Here is a 16,499-nt window from a genome sequence, read left to right as displayed (position 1 = left end):
CTATCAGTTCGCATAAAGTTCTGTAACTTATAAACAAATTTAACATTTTCATAAGACAGCCAACATTGCCACACCAACCCAGCACATTTTCTGAGCTATTATAGATCTTTGAATAAGGGCTATTTTCCAAAGACTGTTATTTGTCAAAACCAGAGGAAAGTTTTAAAAGTGAAAGTAGCTGAGCATCTGCGCATATTAAACCAGGCTTTCATGCAGTTTATATCTTGCTCCCTCACACCTGTGAGTGATTTCCATGTGAACCTGTGGAGCCTGATGGGCTTCAGGTGTGTTTGATTAGTGTTGATTCAGAGCTCTGCGTGATGGAAACAGTTGCTTAAGTCTTAAGATTCATCTCAAAGCTCACACCGTCATTTACTTACGCTGGCATTTCCAGAATATTTAATATGTAAGTGCTGCATCAATTCCGTCTTTCATTAATATAAGCTCTTACACTGCAAGGCAAACTGCTGCTCAATCTGGACTTGGCATTTGAGAGTTCATTTTAAAATCAGATCATTAAGATGCTCAGTTCAGTCGCTTGGTAATAGTTGTTCAAACTAAAAGCTAGAATTTGTATGTCACAACTTTTTCCCCCTTAACTTCCTCATGCAAAAACTTGATGGGTTTTGTTCAATATTAATACATTTAACAAAAAGACTTTGAGGCATTTATTTTCCATCTAAGATAATTTGTTGATTTTCTTAAGGAATTGATGAAATTAAGATTAATTACAAAGACGGCTTTAAAAATCTGAATGTTGGTGTGCGATTTAGCATATACCAGGATTCTACAATCAAATTTGGGTTTACACACATTTTTAAAATGTGCCATTGCTGCATTCTATCCACCCTATAGTACTGTAAATAAAATTAGTATATCCCAAACCAGTATGTTGAAAAGAGAATGCCAAAGGTTCCCGAATGGTTTATTATATCTGGGAAAAATTCGAAGTGTAGAAGCGTTTATGCTCTAACCTATAAATATTGCCCACAATACATTGCAGGTTAGACCTGAATTTGATTAGAACTACAAACTCACAAGTAAAATGTCTAAACAAACTACAGACATGGAGGACACAAGAGACCATCTGTCAAGTAAGCTTCTGTAAAGTTGTTTGATGGTAATTTAATTCAGTTCAATTCATATTTATATACAATATAACACTTTTACAATGTAAATTGTGTCAAAGCAGCTTATAAGTTCTACTAAATTGAAACTGTGTCAGTTAAGTTTTCAGAGTTTAAGTTCAGTTTAGTTTAGTGTTGTTATTAAGATCTTACCAACTGGAGCATATTTTAACAGCATTTTCCATCTTCATCTGCAAAAATGTAAACTTCTATCAAGATATGTTTGGACATTAACTTCTAAATGCATAATTACCCAAAGACCTGAGGAGATTTATCTGCATGAAAGACTCACCGACGGCAGATTGTCCTGCTGCTGCTTCTCCAATAAGATAGGAAATGGTATATAAAAGAAACGTGGATTATATGTCAAGATGATTGACAAAAGAATTAACTAAGCAGCTTAACAATCTGTTAACGAGGAAAGAGTATGTCCCAAAGATTGCATACTCTTCTGTTACACACTCAAAAGTATATACTTTTCCTTCACAAAAAATTACATACTTTTAGGGTGCAATTCAAATATGTGAATTGGGATGCAGCACATGTCTACAGAGTGAAAAATACAAACAAACAAAAAGATCTTTGTTCTCTCTATCAGCATGTGCCAAAGAGTGATTTTATTAGATTCCAGCTGAGTAAATAGTAACTGCTTTAGTTTAATTTATTTATTTAGATAAAAAAAAGACAAAATATTGCACTGAAATGACAGTTTTATTATTTTTTTAAGCAAAAATGCATGTAAAATCTTAATTGTAAAATATAGAGACCGTTCTGTGCAAACCTCTGATTGGTTTCAGGGACATACTTTGAATCCGACAGACAGATGTTGTTTCATTGGTACAGTCATAAGGAAATTAAATTTTAAAATTCAGTCTGAGCTGCGCTGATAACCTCAAGGGCACTTAGACAATGTTAAAATGCCACTTACAAAAACATGATTGGATGTGTTGAAATTTTCACTGCAAGGAGAAAAAGCACATTTAGCCGAGGCACTCCCAAGCATTAATGAGAACGTGTTTGTCATAAAAAACTGGGGCTGGATTTTCATTACATGCAACAAGTCTGTGTACGTGCTGACTGACAGATAAATAATTTTTTGAAGCCTCAGGCTTTGACAGCACAGGTTCTGATGAGTAATATGTGCTGTATTTTCACACTGCTTGTAATGACATACGCAGAGCAAACTGAGTCATATGCTCACAGATGTCACAGTGGCAGAAAGCACAGAAACAAGCTGCTTTATAACTCCGAAAAAACACAAGCAAAACTGTTTGTGCGGAATAAAGAAATCTATGTATTTGCTTGCATGTGGTCGCATTTAGTTCAAGATTGAATTCATCATGTTAAACCTTCCCATGTAGCATTGAGGTGACACTTCATCTACAACAGCCATTTAATCCAATCATGTATCTTTTTGTGTCCTGTGGGATAAAAAGATTAAGCAGAAAGAGGGTATACTGTATGACCAAAAATGCAAGACTTTAGCATTATGAGTGAGAAGGATTTAGCTGTTATTTTAAACAACGTTAGGATCAACACAGCCTTTTATTACACCACATGATGTGGTGCCTATGTTGATTCTAACATCATAATGCTGTATATACATATTGTAAAATAAAATATTGAATTTTTGGTCACAGTGGCAAAAAGCACAAAAACAAGCTGCTTCTACTAAACACAGGCAAAACGGTTTGTGTGGCATAAAGAAAATAAAATGTAATGTAATGTGTATTTATATAGCGCATTTATTGTGCACTGTAAAAAATTTCCAGGTTTTCACAACAAGTTACTGTAATTTTTCACAGTAAATTACATTAGTATCCCTTCACAGTATTTAACTGAAAAATTCACAGTAATATGTTGTATTCATAATTTTATTGTGAAATTACGGCAAGTAGCATGATTACAGCAAATTACTGTGAAAAGGGCTATATCTTTTGCACGTTAGTTATAGAAATTCAAACCTTTTTTAATTCAACGTAGAAATTAATACAAATGAACTTTTAACAGATAATAACAGAATGTTATAGCCCCTAAAACGATTTGGTTACCAACATCTTTTTGGTTGTACTGCACCTTTATTTAATTTTATACAGTTAACATAGAATAGGAAATAATATTTAATGAACATAACTGTGTGCTTAGCCAAAACACAATAAACTGGAATAAAAAGTAATTAATTAATGAAACCAAAGACTGTTAAACAGCCAACAATTATTTCAATGTCAGGGTAAATGTCTGCTTTAGACGGTTTCATGAGTATTGGGCACCTGTCATCGCCTGGAGGTCACTAATCTTTAATTTAGAATTAAATATATATATATAATTTTTTTTTTATCTATATAAATAAACCACAGATTAGAGTTTTAAACAACTACATTCTAGCATGAAAAACAGTTAAAACTTCATTTTCGGACGCATATAGAGCCATCGAAGACGGGGCAATTGTCCCAATGTCTAGCCTGAAGACAGGCGCCTCTCGGCGGATACATGAATAATGAGCGCCGTTACCGCCTGGAGGTCATAGATCTCCGCTACCGGCAAAACACACTTAAAATTACACACAATCTTTACTAACAATCCACATATTTGAGTTTTGAAGAACTACATTCTCGCATGAAAAAGTGTTAAAACTTTATTTCATTACATATTTCAAGTAATATTTATAATATTATGTGCCTTCTCATCCACCATTACAGCTTGATGCAGCTTGGTGCAAAATGAATCCTGGGAGGAAAAAATAATAATTCTCAATACACTCCAAACGAACTTTATTCTTATTGTTAAAATCAGAGATATGTAATATTTTGAATGGCGAAGAAAATAATTAACTTTATATTTCAATCAATATATTACTTTTGCACTGCTTCGGTTCAGGACTCGTGTGAAATTGAATCAGATTCAGATATTTTATCAGACGTGTTCATGAGCTCATAGTCATCAACAAGCAATTCGTGTACAAGCAGTACACGAACCAAGCAATATGATGAAATATTAATGAATTATATGTTTGCGTCTTACAATATTATACAAAATGGAATCGTTTTCAGGCGAATTCGATTCTTTACTGTTCACTTAAAGGAGCCGATTCGACTCTTTACAGTTCACTTAAAGGAGCCGATTCATTTAACAGAACTGACTCGACTCGACAACAAACAAGCGCCATCAACACAGACAACGCCTGCCTCGTCTCTTCACCCAACGGATTCATCCTCGGTAAGTGTTAAAATATGACTTTTGTCCGTTAAATGATTGTTGTATGTGTATTTCTGTATAGTGCATGTCATTTAACAGGAATTTACCGAGTACTTCAGTTGTACTCGCACGTACAGGGTTTAAGCGCGCCTTTTTTTAAAACAAGAAATTAACGACGCCAGATGGTGCTTGTAGTGTTTTCTGAGGTATTAGCATAACGTTAACGTTAGTTCCTGAAAAAAGAAAGGGAATTTTCTTTAATTAACTTCTTGTTAACTGCATTTTCTGTTTCAGTACAAGACTGAAGTAAAGGTGAAATGACTAAAGTTAAGGTAAGCTCTGACCTTCACTTAAGTTAACGTTACGGTTACGGTTAGTCACCATCATGTACGTTAATTTTGTTCACTGTAACGTTAACGTTAAGTTAGTTAAATAAACTAAACTCATTATGAAACAAGTCTTAACTGTTTTATTAAATGAGGCTTATAATACAATTCAGTTGTATTCTTTTAAACTAACACTAACACAGTACATATTGTATATTTCTCACTGGTGTTAATGCAGTGCTAACATTTACTAATGAGAACTAATTGTATATTGTCACTAACTGTAGATTTTATTTTTTGGTGTTCAGGTGTACCTGATAATAGCTGAAGTGTGAGGTGAGTGTAAATTCTGAGCACACAAATATAACCTAAATTCATTATCACAATCTAAACCTATATATATATATATATATATATATATATATATATATATATATATATATATATATGAGTATGTGTGTGCGTGTGTTAGGTTGAGTCTTATTCTACTCTTATTATATTCATATTTTTTTGCAGCCACAGCCATTGATGTTGAAACACTGATGCTACCAATCACCCCTCGCTTGATTATTAAAGGTAATGTTGATGCCTTACTCATTTTTATTAGATTTTTAAATGTCAAGTTTTTCACAGATTTGTTGTGAGCAGTTTCTTGTACAAACTCTTTTTCTTCTTCCAGAAGTTCCACCAGTACCTCCAGTAGTAGTAAATATTAGACAAAGATTTTTTTAAACTATAGTTTTTATTTTTATTAGCAATTTTACTGGGCATGTGTGTTTGTTTGCTTGGTTTTTAATAGGCAGAGCATGGAATGTCAACTTTGTTTCTACAAAAAAATTTAATTATTCACAAACACCTCTAATTTAGTCCTTCTTTCCCCCTTTTAGTCTTATTCCTTGGAAGGTCGAGTGGTCATGGGACCTCACCTGGATTTCACAACTGACTTTGGATCTGGTCTGAAACAGAAGTATGCTGAAGATGCCTTTTGCACTCTGGAATTTAAGGTAATCTCTACAATAAAAATTTTAACTGAGGGCTTGTTTTGGGGGGGTTAAACAAGGAATGTATAGGAGCACAAGTCATGACTCCCCTTGTCCCCTTGTTATAAAGGGCCATGTTGCAGACACAATTTGTTTGTCTGTGCTGGAGACCAGAGGGGAAGCTGTCTTTAAAAGGATGGGGCTCTTATACCATATGTGAAGTTACCTATTCAGGTGAGTGGATTACATGCAAGTCATTGCAAAAGGCATAAATAGTGGGAAATTTTTACTGGGCAGCACAAATTAAGTGAAACTCAAAAAACGTTGAAAAATATTTGGAATATTTGCAAAAAACTTGATTGAAATGAATACAACACAAGTGCTATATCACTTCAATCAAGTTTTCTTTGCAAAATTTTCCTAATATTTAAATCATGAAAAGATAGCTTGATGCAAGAAACATCCTGCTAGTATTCAAGAGCTAGTACTGTGATGCATGTGTTAACTTTGCAATAAGTGTGAACCCAGCATTAGATTATAGTCTGTAAACAGAAGGTGTAAATCAAATCAACTGTTTTAAAATGCTCTGCCTAGGTCATTAAAACCACTATTTGTTGTTGGACTGTTCTTGATTGTGTGTTTGTGATGGAAATGTTTTTCAGATGTTTTTGTTTAAATGATTGCAGTTTGACTGAGCTACAGTATTGTCAGCATGTTCAAACTGAGCTAACAGTAATTTTGCTCTCTAGTGCAGCAGTAGTGTCCCAGTAGTGTTGTATGAAGCTAACTGTTTGTCTGCCCTTTTGCTTATAGGTGCTTTTTGGGCACCAGTTTGGAGATGGAAGACAGACGAAGTCAAAGAAGCAGAGAAGACACATCAACCAGCAAGTGTGTAAAATTATCAGGAAAATGATTGACCTTGAATAGACGACTACCTAATTTAGCAAGAAGTTTTGTCTCTCTCTCTCATGTGTGTGTGTGTGTATATATATATATATATATATATATATATATATATATATATATATATATAATGAGAGAGAGAGCGCACTCTGAAGCACTGCTTTTTATATGTATGCTACATATGATGTCAGATTTTTTTGTTCTTATGTTCTTATAGTATTTTTTGAGGCTTCACCTTCACCTTTTGAAAGTTTTCTGAAATGTTTACACAGATGTCATTAAGCGGTTAAATAAATCTGTAAAATGTATGTGTGTTTGTTTTTATTTTGATTTTAGAGTCTTTTCAGATCACCCAAGAATGAAGATTCTGTCGTCATTTACGCATCCTCAGGTTGTTTGGACACAAAGAGGAATATTTGATATTTTTATTCCTGTGTTTAACAAAAAAAAATCATTTTTAACAGAGCTGGAACAACCTGAGGGTGAGTAAATCAAGATAGAATTTTCATTTTTGTGTGACCTAAAATTGCTTTGAAATTTTACAGCACCAAACTGTTAAATTACAGTAATCCGGGATATAACTGTAACTTTGCAGTTAAATCAGGTATTTAAACTGCAACCTACTGCTAAATCACAGTAATCGTTTTGCAAATTCACAGTAAAATATAGTTAATTCTACAAGATAATACTGTGAAATTACAGTAACGGACTTTATTATCTACTGTAAAGTTACAATATATGGTTGTAATTTCACAATAATTTAATGTGACAAAACCACAGTAAATTACTGTGAACTACCTCACAATAATTTACTGTGAATTTACATACAGTAATTTACTGTGAAAGTAATGCAATTATTAGCCAGTAATTTACTGTGAATTTAAGGTCAAATTTTTTACAGTGTGTATGGCCGTACACCCAAAGCACTTCACAATCATGAAGGGGGTCTCTTCACACCACAACCAGTGTGCAGCATACACTTGGATGATGCAACGGCAGCCACAGGACAACGGCACCAGTGTTCTCACCACACACCAGCTATTGGGGAGTGGAGAGACAGTGATGGAGCCAATTCGATGGATGGGGATGATTGAGGGACTTTGGCTAGGACACCGGGGCTCATCCCTAATCTTTATAAGATTTTAAATGACTACAAGGAGTCAGGACCTCGGTTTAACGTCTCATCCAAAAGACGGCCCCCACTGACAGTGTAGTGTTCCCTTCACTTTTACTGGGGCATTAGGACTCACACAGACCACAGGTTGAGCGCCCCCTGCTGGCCTCTCTAACACCACTTTCAACAGCAACCTAGTTTTCCCATGTGGTCTCCCATCCAGGTACTGACCAGGCTCAGCCCTGCTTAGCTTCAGTGAGTAACCAATCTTGGACATGGCTGTGCATTTACTTGCATGTGGTTATCTACTGTATCTTGAGTGAATGCATCATGTTAACCCTTCCCATTTAACATTGAGGTGACCATAGATTATATACACAGACAAATACACTCCACCTTTAACAGCCATTTAATCCAATTATGTCCTTTTTTTGTCATTTGGGATAAAAAAAAAAAGATTAAGCAGAAGAGGATAATCTGTATGACCAAAAATGCTAGACTTTACAGACTAGTATTATGAGTGAAAAGGATTTGGCTGTTATTTCAACCAACACCACCTTACACCACAATGTGTGGTGTGCTTGTAGTGCTATGTTGATTCTAACATCATAATGCTGTGTATACATATCGTAAAATACAATATTATATTTTGGGTCACAGTAGCAGAAAGCACAGAAACAAGCTGCTTCCATAACTCCAAAAACACAGGCAAAACTGTTTGTGTGGCATAAAGAAATGTATTTACTTGCAGGTGGTTGTATATCTTTCAAGACTGAATGCATCATGTTAAACCTTCCCATTTAGCATTGAGATGACAGCATAGATGATAAACGCAGACAAATACACTCCATCTTTAACAGCCATTTAATCCAATTATGTCTCTTTTTGTGTCCTGTGGGATAAAAAGATTAAGCACAAAGAGAATATACTGTATGACCAAAAAATGCAAGACTTTACAGACTAGCATTATGAGTAAGAAGGATTTAGCGGTTATGTCAACTTTTATACATTGTTAGGATCAACACAGCTTTATATTACACCACAATGTGTAGTATGCCTATATTGCTATGTTGATTCTAGCATCATAATGCTGTACAGTATATACATATTATGCTTTCAGTATTGTATTTTAGGTGCTCTGAAAAAAAAAAATCTTCTTGGATCTTCTTGCATCCTTTGAATGAATTAATCCAGCGTTGAAGTCAATCTCATAAAACACTGTTCATCTTTCATTTTGCTGAAAAAGACAATAAAACAGGCATCTTAACTGTCACTCAAAACACAAATCCTCATAAATGTGTCTTTTTAAAATGGGAAAATCAACTCTTATTACATGAATTATGAGCAGATCAGCTCTTTATTCTCTCTCTGGGGCTTTCAACTCTGGCCCTCGACATCTACTTGGCCCAATCTCAAATGGCACACTGCATGTGCATTTGCCATCCTGTTGACTTGCATTGGCAAAACTACAGTACAGTACACTTCTGCTGATCCTGCACACTGTGAGCTCTCTGTGAAGGTCTGACAATCAAAAAGGTGGTTTGAAAAGTGCGGTTCAGGTTGACATTTGGGATTGGGTTTTTCTTGAAGAGTTAGTAGTTTAGCTCCAATCCTAATCAAACACACATAATCAACCTCTTCAAGGTCTTTCAGATTACTAGAAAGCTCCTGAAATGCAAGTTTGATTGTTGGAAAAAAATCTTTGCAGGACCCCGAGGGCCAGAGTTAAGTACATATGTTCTACATCAATATATACTAGATAAGCATACATTTATTTTTAATATTTCTGACCATGAAAAAACATGCCTATAGCAACATGTTTAAAAAATTATATCTCCCTGCTTTCTTGAATTTTCATAATGAAATTATAAGCTTTAATTTGTTTGTTGGTTTTCACTGTGGTGACCCCAGATTAATAAAGGGACTAAGCCAAAAGAGAATGAATGAATATTATATTATATTATATTATATTATATTATATTATATTATATTATATTATATTATATTAAATTATATTATATTATATTATATTATATTATATTATATTATATTATATTATATTATATTTTATTATATTATATTATATTGTATTATATTATATCATTCCATATAGCAAAAAAAATAATTGAGGAACATGTTTTCTATATAAGAAATCTTAAAATGCATATGTCACAATGTAAACAAGTCCAAACAGAATAAGAACGTGAATACCTTAATTTGGACAAATACTTCAAATTCTAAGGTGACAATTTTGCTTTTTTTTTTTTGTCAAACTGTAAAGGAAAGGGATTCATACTCATGCTGTGAGTACAATGCTGAACCAGGTGAGCTACAGTACCAGGGCAGCTTACTGTGACAGCAAAGACATACATACTGTTTGGAGATAAAGTAGATATGTAATGCAAACAGATATAAGCACAACTTGTGTCAAGACTAAGAGGCTGTGTTATTCTTGAGTTATTTCAGCTGAAAACTGCAGCAAATTGTATATATAAAAATAAGGATATTTTTGTAATTTTATAAAATTTTATAAAAAGATTTTTTTTTTCACTAACCGTAAACCCATTTCTGATATGATCAGCTTTTTATGTTACTGTGATGTCTAAAAGCTCTCTTTTCGACCTTTCCCATCAATCACAAAGCAAGTGCGTCTTTACAGTGACTTACATAAGATGGATATGCAGTGGTCATCTGTGCCCAGCAGTGATGTTTTGTCAAGATCAGCTGTGTTGAAGGTCTCTGGGACCCATTCAAGTGAGAAACCAGCAGAAAGAATGGAAAAAAAGAAAAATAGGTATTAATGAAATTTTCACACCATTAATTTTGGTGCATTTCTTCTTTTCCACAAACATCTGCCAGTACAAGCTGATTATAAAACATAAGACAGCTCATAAACTGTGGGCTGAAACACATCAAAAGCAATGTTGGCTGTGACCTCCAAAAAGCACAGTTACATTGATAAGCGTCTGTCAGTTGGATGGTGTTGTCTACAGCCCTGCAATTATCTTTGGTTTCAAGAACAAATCTCTCAGTCGACTTGCCAAGTGTGCAGTGTTACCATAATGGCAGAGAATAAGAGAGTCGAAGTGCACTTCTGCAAGCAGATGGTGTCATTGTATCACTGTCAAACCTCGGAATTTTCAGTACGATTAACTCTTCAATCATTTCGCCAGCTTGTTTCAAAACAAAAGAGAAAAAAATTAAATTCAAGACTAAATCAAATTAGTTGAATCACGAATGCAAACTTGTGCATTTGGTGCAGTGTAGCAAACAGAGAATCTTCTTCACATTAGAAGATGTCTGCGCTCTGTTTGCGCCAATAGCCTAGTGATTAGTACGTTGATGCGTAGAACTGAGGTGCTCGCGGTGACCCGAGTTCAATTCCCAGCTTGAGGTCCTTTGCTGATCCTTCCCCTCTCTCTGCTCCCCACACCTTCCTGTCTGTACATCTCCACTGTCCTATCAATAATGGTGAAAACCCCTAAAAATAATTATATAAAAAAGGGCAAATTTTTTTTTCTAAATGACATGCAGAGATGAATTGTTCACCATAAAACTGGCAATGTGAGATAATAAAATCATATAGTTAGTTTTGATATCTTGGGGACTTTAGATGTTAGAGATGAGGATTTCAAAAACTTAGCTTTGTAGAACTTTTCAACCCTTGCAAATGATTAGAAGTTCAAAGCATGTGATTAGAGAAAAAATTTTTTTTTTCCTCTTTATTTGGAAATGTAATTTTTTTTGCTTTAAAATTTTATGCAAATGTTGAATTACTTCCCCACTGAAAAAAATATTGAACTAGTGTTTCTGGTTTTTACTTGATCTTGGATTATGATGTGTCAACCTTTTTAATGAGCTATTGTGTGGTTAGGAAAGACAAAACATAGCATATTTATTTAAGTTTAGCTAAAACTGATGTTCTAGTACAGGGGTTCCCAAACTTTTCAGCCCGCGACCCCCAAAATAACAATGCCAGTGACTCGCGACCCCCAATATCCTCTGAGGTGGTTATAAATACAGAAACCTTGCATGCAATGACGCAGACACACCAATTAAATTTGTGTCAGTGCTTTAAATGTGCCAGAAAGTATAACCTGATGTTATAAAATCAAAATGCATCTGACGCTATTGCTGCCTTTAATATAATGTAATTACCCCAGGGGTCGCAATCCAATAGAACTAGTAACTATAAGCTACTATAGTAACTATATAGTATATAGTAACTATAAACAACTATTTTTATTTTCAGTATAGTTATGGATAAAATATGTTAATTCTTATGGTTTAATAAAAATAAATAGATTTTTGGAAATCACCAGGCGACCCCCCTTCATTGCCCCGCTACCCCCAACTATTTTTATTTTCAACTATTTTTATTTTCAACTATTTTTAGTAGTTGAACTTAGTAGTCTAACTAACAACTATTTTTATTTTCAGTATAGTTATGGATAAAATATGTTAATTCTTATGGTTTAATAAAAATAAATAGATTTTTGGAAATTACCAGGCGACCCCCCTTCATTGCCCCGCGACCCCTCGGGGGGTCCCGACCCCCACTTTGAGAACCACTGTTCTAGTACAACAGTGAGCCTTACAGGGTTAAATAAAATTATTTTATTTGATGATGAAACTGCAAAAAAAGTATTAATACTAAAACTTATTCAAAATATGTATAAAAATAACAGTATGTGAATAAAAACTAACAGTATGTGAATGATACTATTATTTTGTGACCTCTTTAAAATTAGTTGCATGATGTATGCTGACAAAATAAAATAATCTATGACATGTACATTTCAGGCTATATTTTTGCCTGTGTGGCTTTTCTATTGACATAATTTTTTTTCCACATACGAGTGGGCTGGTTCGCTTTCATTGATTTTTAGTTGATAAAAACAACTTATTATTTTGATAAGACTTAATTTTGATGGTCTCTCTTTGTTGCATTGCAACTACATGCCAATTACTTCTCATTTGATTACTAGTAGACTGTCTGCTTAATTGCTGAAACTGCTTCTTTAACAGACATTTAACCGACTATAAAATACTTTGCAAATACTTTGTAGATGCAATGTAACTTAAATTCAACAAAATTTGTTAAAGGGACCATCAAAATAAAGTGATACCTAGGGGAGCGTGGGGCACAAAGTAACACGGGGTAAAATGTAACACAGAGTTTTAAAGGGTTAACCATTGCATGTCTCCAAGTGCTGGCAGACGTCTTCCTATCAACTATTGAAAAGGTTCAACGAAATTTGGATGAAAAACACAGGAGAAACCATTTTGCAGCATAAAAGTAATTTTTATTCCAGTCGATTTTTTATTCTATCATATATATATATTATAATATATATATATATATATATATATATATATATATATATATATATATATATATATATATATTAAATCTGTGAAAGAATGCAAGTAATATTTTAAATGGTTGTATTCACCATCTTCAATTGATGTATTTATCGCCACCATTTTAAAAGATGTAAAAGAACACATACTGTAGTGACCGCTAGCCAGTTTTGAGGAAAACACGACACGGGGTAATGTTAAAAACTTTTATATTAAAATGTTCTTTAATAGTATTTTTTTAAATAGAAAAAATATTTTATTGCTATTAATGCAAATAAATGCATTGTACAATAACATATTATAATGCAAATAAGTCCAAATGTGTTTATCCAACAGATAAACTAAAAACGTACTGTGCTATGTAGAATTAAAAAAAAGCCAAGTTATGATAAAATACAGAAACTATTTAAAGTAAACTGGATTTAAATTAATGTGAAATCTGCCCTATTAGGCACATGTTACAACTAACCCTCTGACTGTTACAACTAGTAACATTTTCACTCCTGGCACTTTAGGCAATACTGCATCGAAACCATAAGTCCAGCGATCATACTTTCAGTTCTCATTTGTAGGGGAGGCTTGTGTGTTTTTGGTAAAAAAAAAAAAAAAAAAAAAGGTTTGTCTAACCTCATTACTTTGTTCATTATTTGGCCACAACCAAAAAGTGTTACTTTGTGCCCTGCTTTCCCCTTAGCTGGACCGTTTACTGCTGTTTATTATTCGTTGTCATTTCCCCATATGCAAATTAATCAAAGTTTTAAAACAATCACAGAAACAAACTCACATCTGCATTGCATTGCAATGTCAATAGCATAACATATATCATGCAACCCTCTCTTAGCTAAATGAGTGACCTCTCTGATTCCACCAAAATTTCACTCAAAGTTTTAAATGAATCACTTATTGTCCTGTTTTCAAATGTCCTTGAATCTCTGCAGCACAATTAACTCTCTCAAACAGCTGTAATTTGTGAAGAATTAGGCAGATGAAGAGATGGTTGAGCGCTAAACTGATTACAAGAAAACAGGTGAAAACAGCGAGGATTGCTGCTCTCTGAATTCACAAACAGGAGTTCGGCACTTTGGGAATGTGGCCCCTGGCACTGAGAATGTCTCTGCCAAAACAGCACGAATAATGCTGGAATCCATTATACTCCTATAATACTAATCAGCCCGACTCCAAAAATAAACAGACGCTGTGCAAACATGACTGGGTTTTCCAGGTGCTGTGTTCAGAAGGGACCGCAGGAGTGTGATTTTCACTAGAGGAGACAGGATAAGTCACAAATGCATGATCTTTCTAAAGCATATGGAGTGTTTATTAAATGAAGACGAAAGCTCTCTGTAATGAGGAGAGTGGGACTACGGCTAATTGAGATTCATTAAAAACTAAAGGATAATTACATTGGGTCTAGTGTGCTGAATTGAATATTTTATTATCGCACGATCAAGACTGCTGTGGTTGGGATGTGGGTCATGCTGATATTCAGACTGACACAGTGATTATGAGTGTAATATTTTTTACAGTAGTTCAATAAATAAGGTGGAGCTGATATTGAATCGCTCACATTTTAAGTCACTTTTGCTGGTCATTTTGTCTGTTTTTGCTGCAAACACCAATGAAGTGATTTTTTTCTATTCCTAAACTGATCTGGAGGGAACGAATTAATGATACATTAGAAGTTAATTCCTGTATAAATCAGTGTTTTTGAATGAATCTGTCAAATGATTTATTCATATTGGATATTGTTTTCATGTCTAGGAAAAACATATTTGTGCAATGAATTAAACTTGAAGAATAGAACTGAAGGCCTTTCTTACCAAAAGTGGTGACTATAAGTATATCTATAAACGTTTAATAACTGTTTAATAGTAAAATTCTGCAATGCTATCAATGCAGGAGGGCAATATCATTGGAATCACATTCAGATCAATTTTCCAACCTGATGAATGATAAAAACATTAACAGCCAATCAAAATGCACTCAACTTTACTGAGTGCAATAGCTCGCTTCCGGAAATAAAAGCTCTATTCATTTTCTCCATAGGGAAATAGATTTTTTTTTTTACCAGTAATTGCTAAAGCTTTACAAACAGTCCTGTTGTGAGCTTTGAGGCTGCTGATTGATTGTATATGCTTTTGTTTCACCCATCTGTTTGTATTATTTGCAATTTGTCATAATATTTAATAAAGTTTAATAGTAGAATTTATGCAGAAAAAAACTACAAAGCATGCTCTGTTTCTCTCAAGCACACAAAGACAGAAAGACAGATTAAGGGTCATAGATAGTTTGTCAATTTTATTGTGATTTCTTTTACTGTTTACTATGTTTTACTTGGGTGTAATTAGGTGTAGTTTACACTTTTTAATTGTTTTCCCCAAAGCCTTCTTTAAGGCTTGTAAGACACATAAAAATTTTTTGTTTGTGTTTGAGCATATTGCAAAATTTGGTAACACTTTATAAAAACCGCACACAACATTAGCAAATAGTTAATTAATTATCAATTAATCATTAACTCTGCATTAACAGATGTTAGTTTACAGTTTATAATTGCAGATACAAATGCTCCATTCTTGACTTATAAGCACTTATATAATGTGATAATTATTGTATTTTTATACTTTGTTATTATTATTTTTTCATTAGAAAATTAAGTATTGCATAATTTACAAGATTTCAAAGATTATTCAGAATGTGAAAGTAAATCATAAATCAACTATTCAAATTAACGTTTCTATATCCTATTATTCAGGCATTTATTAATTTTTATTAATTATATTAAAGTTAATTTGTATGTTAATAAATTCTATATTAATTCAACATCCAGTTTTGTGACCTAATCTAGAGAACAATTTATGGTTTTTAAATCCCTAATATATGACAATTAAAGGCTTGGTTATATTACAAAAAAAAAAAAAAAAAAGATTTTATTCATTTCTATTCATTTAAAGAAACTGTATCAAATGAAAAATAAATGCAGTCTTAACTAAAACAAAATTACTATGCAGTGTAAATGTTGTAAAGTAATTCATTCATTCATTTACTTTTTGGCTCAGTCCCTTTATTAATTTGGGGTAGCCACAGCGGAATGAACCGCCAACTTATCCAGCATATGTTTTACGCAGCAGATGCCCTTCCAGCTGCAACCCATCACTGGGAAAAATCCACACACACACACACATGCTCGCACACACAATTTAGCCCACCTACTTCACCTATACCACGTCTATGGACTTGTGGGGGAAATCGGAGCTCCTAGAGGTAGCCCACTCGAACACAAGGAAAACATGCAAACTCCGAACAGAAACGCCAATTGACCCAGCCAAGGCTTGAACCAGTGACCTTCTTGCTGTGCGGCGTATGTGCTACCCACTGTGCCCCTGTGTTAAATTTTTATTGTTGTTGTTTTATCCAATTGCATATTATATTTTGACACTCCTGTTATTCAGCCATGTTTAAACTGTACAGTAATTTTACGTTTTAGATAAAA

General features: G+C 33.8%; 1 protein-coding gene and 1 long non-coding RNA gene across 4 annotated transcripts in view; one reads left to right on the top strand and one right to left on the bottom strand.

Annotated features, from left to right (window-relative positions):
• Positions 1-1,102: 1,102 nt before the first annotated feature.
• Positions 1,103-16,499, bottom strand: part of khdrbs2 (KH domain containing, RNA binding, signal transduction associated 2) — a 139,713-nt gene continuing 124,316 nt past the window's right edge. Inside the window, exons 12-14 of one of the 2 annotated variants that reach the window (XR_015505436.1) lie at positions 10,313-10,384; positions 7,431-8,882; positions 1,103-2,882 (exon numbers count right to left, since the gene is read on the bottom strand). The gene's annotated coding sequence lies outside the window, so the exon portion shown is untranslated. The remainder of the gene's footprint in view (positions 2,883-7,430; positions 8,883-10,312; positions 10,385-16,499) is intronic. The other variant, XR_015505435.1, reaches the window with a different exon arrangement.
• LOC147841060 (uncharacterized) lies at positions 4,300-6,573 on the top strand. 2 transcript variants are annotated; one of them, XR_015505943.1, is made up of 7 exons: positions 4,300-4,343; positions 4,617-4,654; positions 4,957-4,984; positions 5,165-5,224; positions 5,536-5,652; positions 5,759-5,862; positions 6,442-6,573. It is a non-coding gene; the product is annotated as an uncharacterized LOC147841060 (long non-coding RNA). The 2 variants fall into 2 exon arrangements; XR_015505944.1 differs by having other exon boundaries at positions 5,328-5,652.

This window comes from Danio rerio, chromosome 13 (assembly GCF_052040795.2).
Source record: "Danio rerio strain M-AB ecotype USA chromosome 13, GRCz13ab, whole genome shotgun sequence".
NCBI lineage: Eukaryota > Metazoa > Chordata > Actinopteri > Cypriniformes > Danionidae > Danio > Danio rerio.
This window is presented reverse-complemented; position numbering and strand designations above follow the sequence as displayed.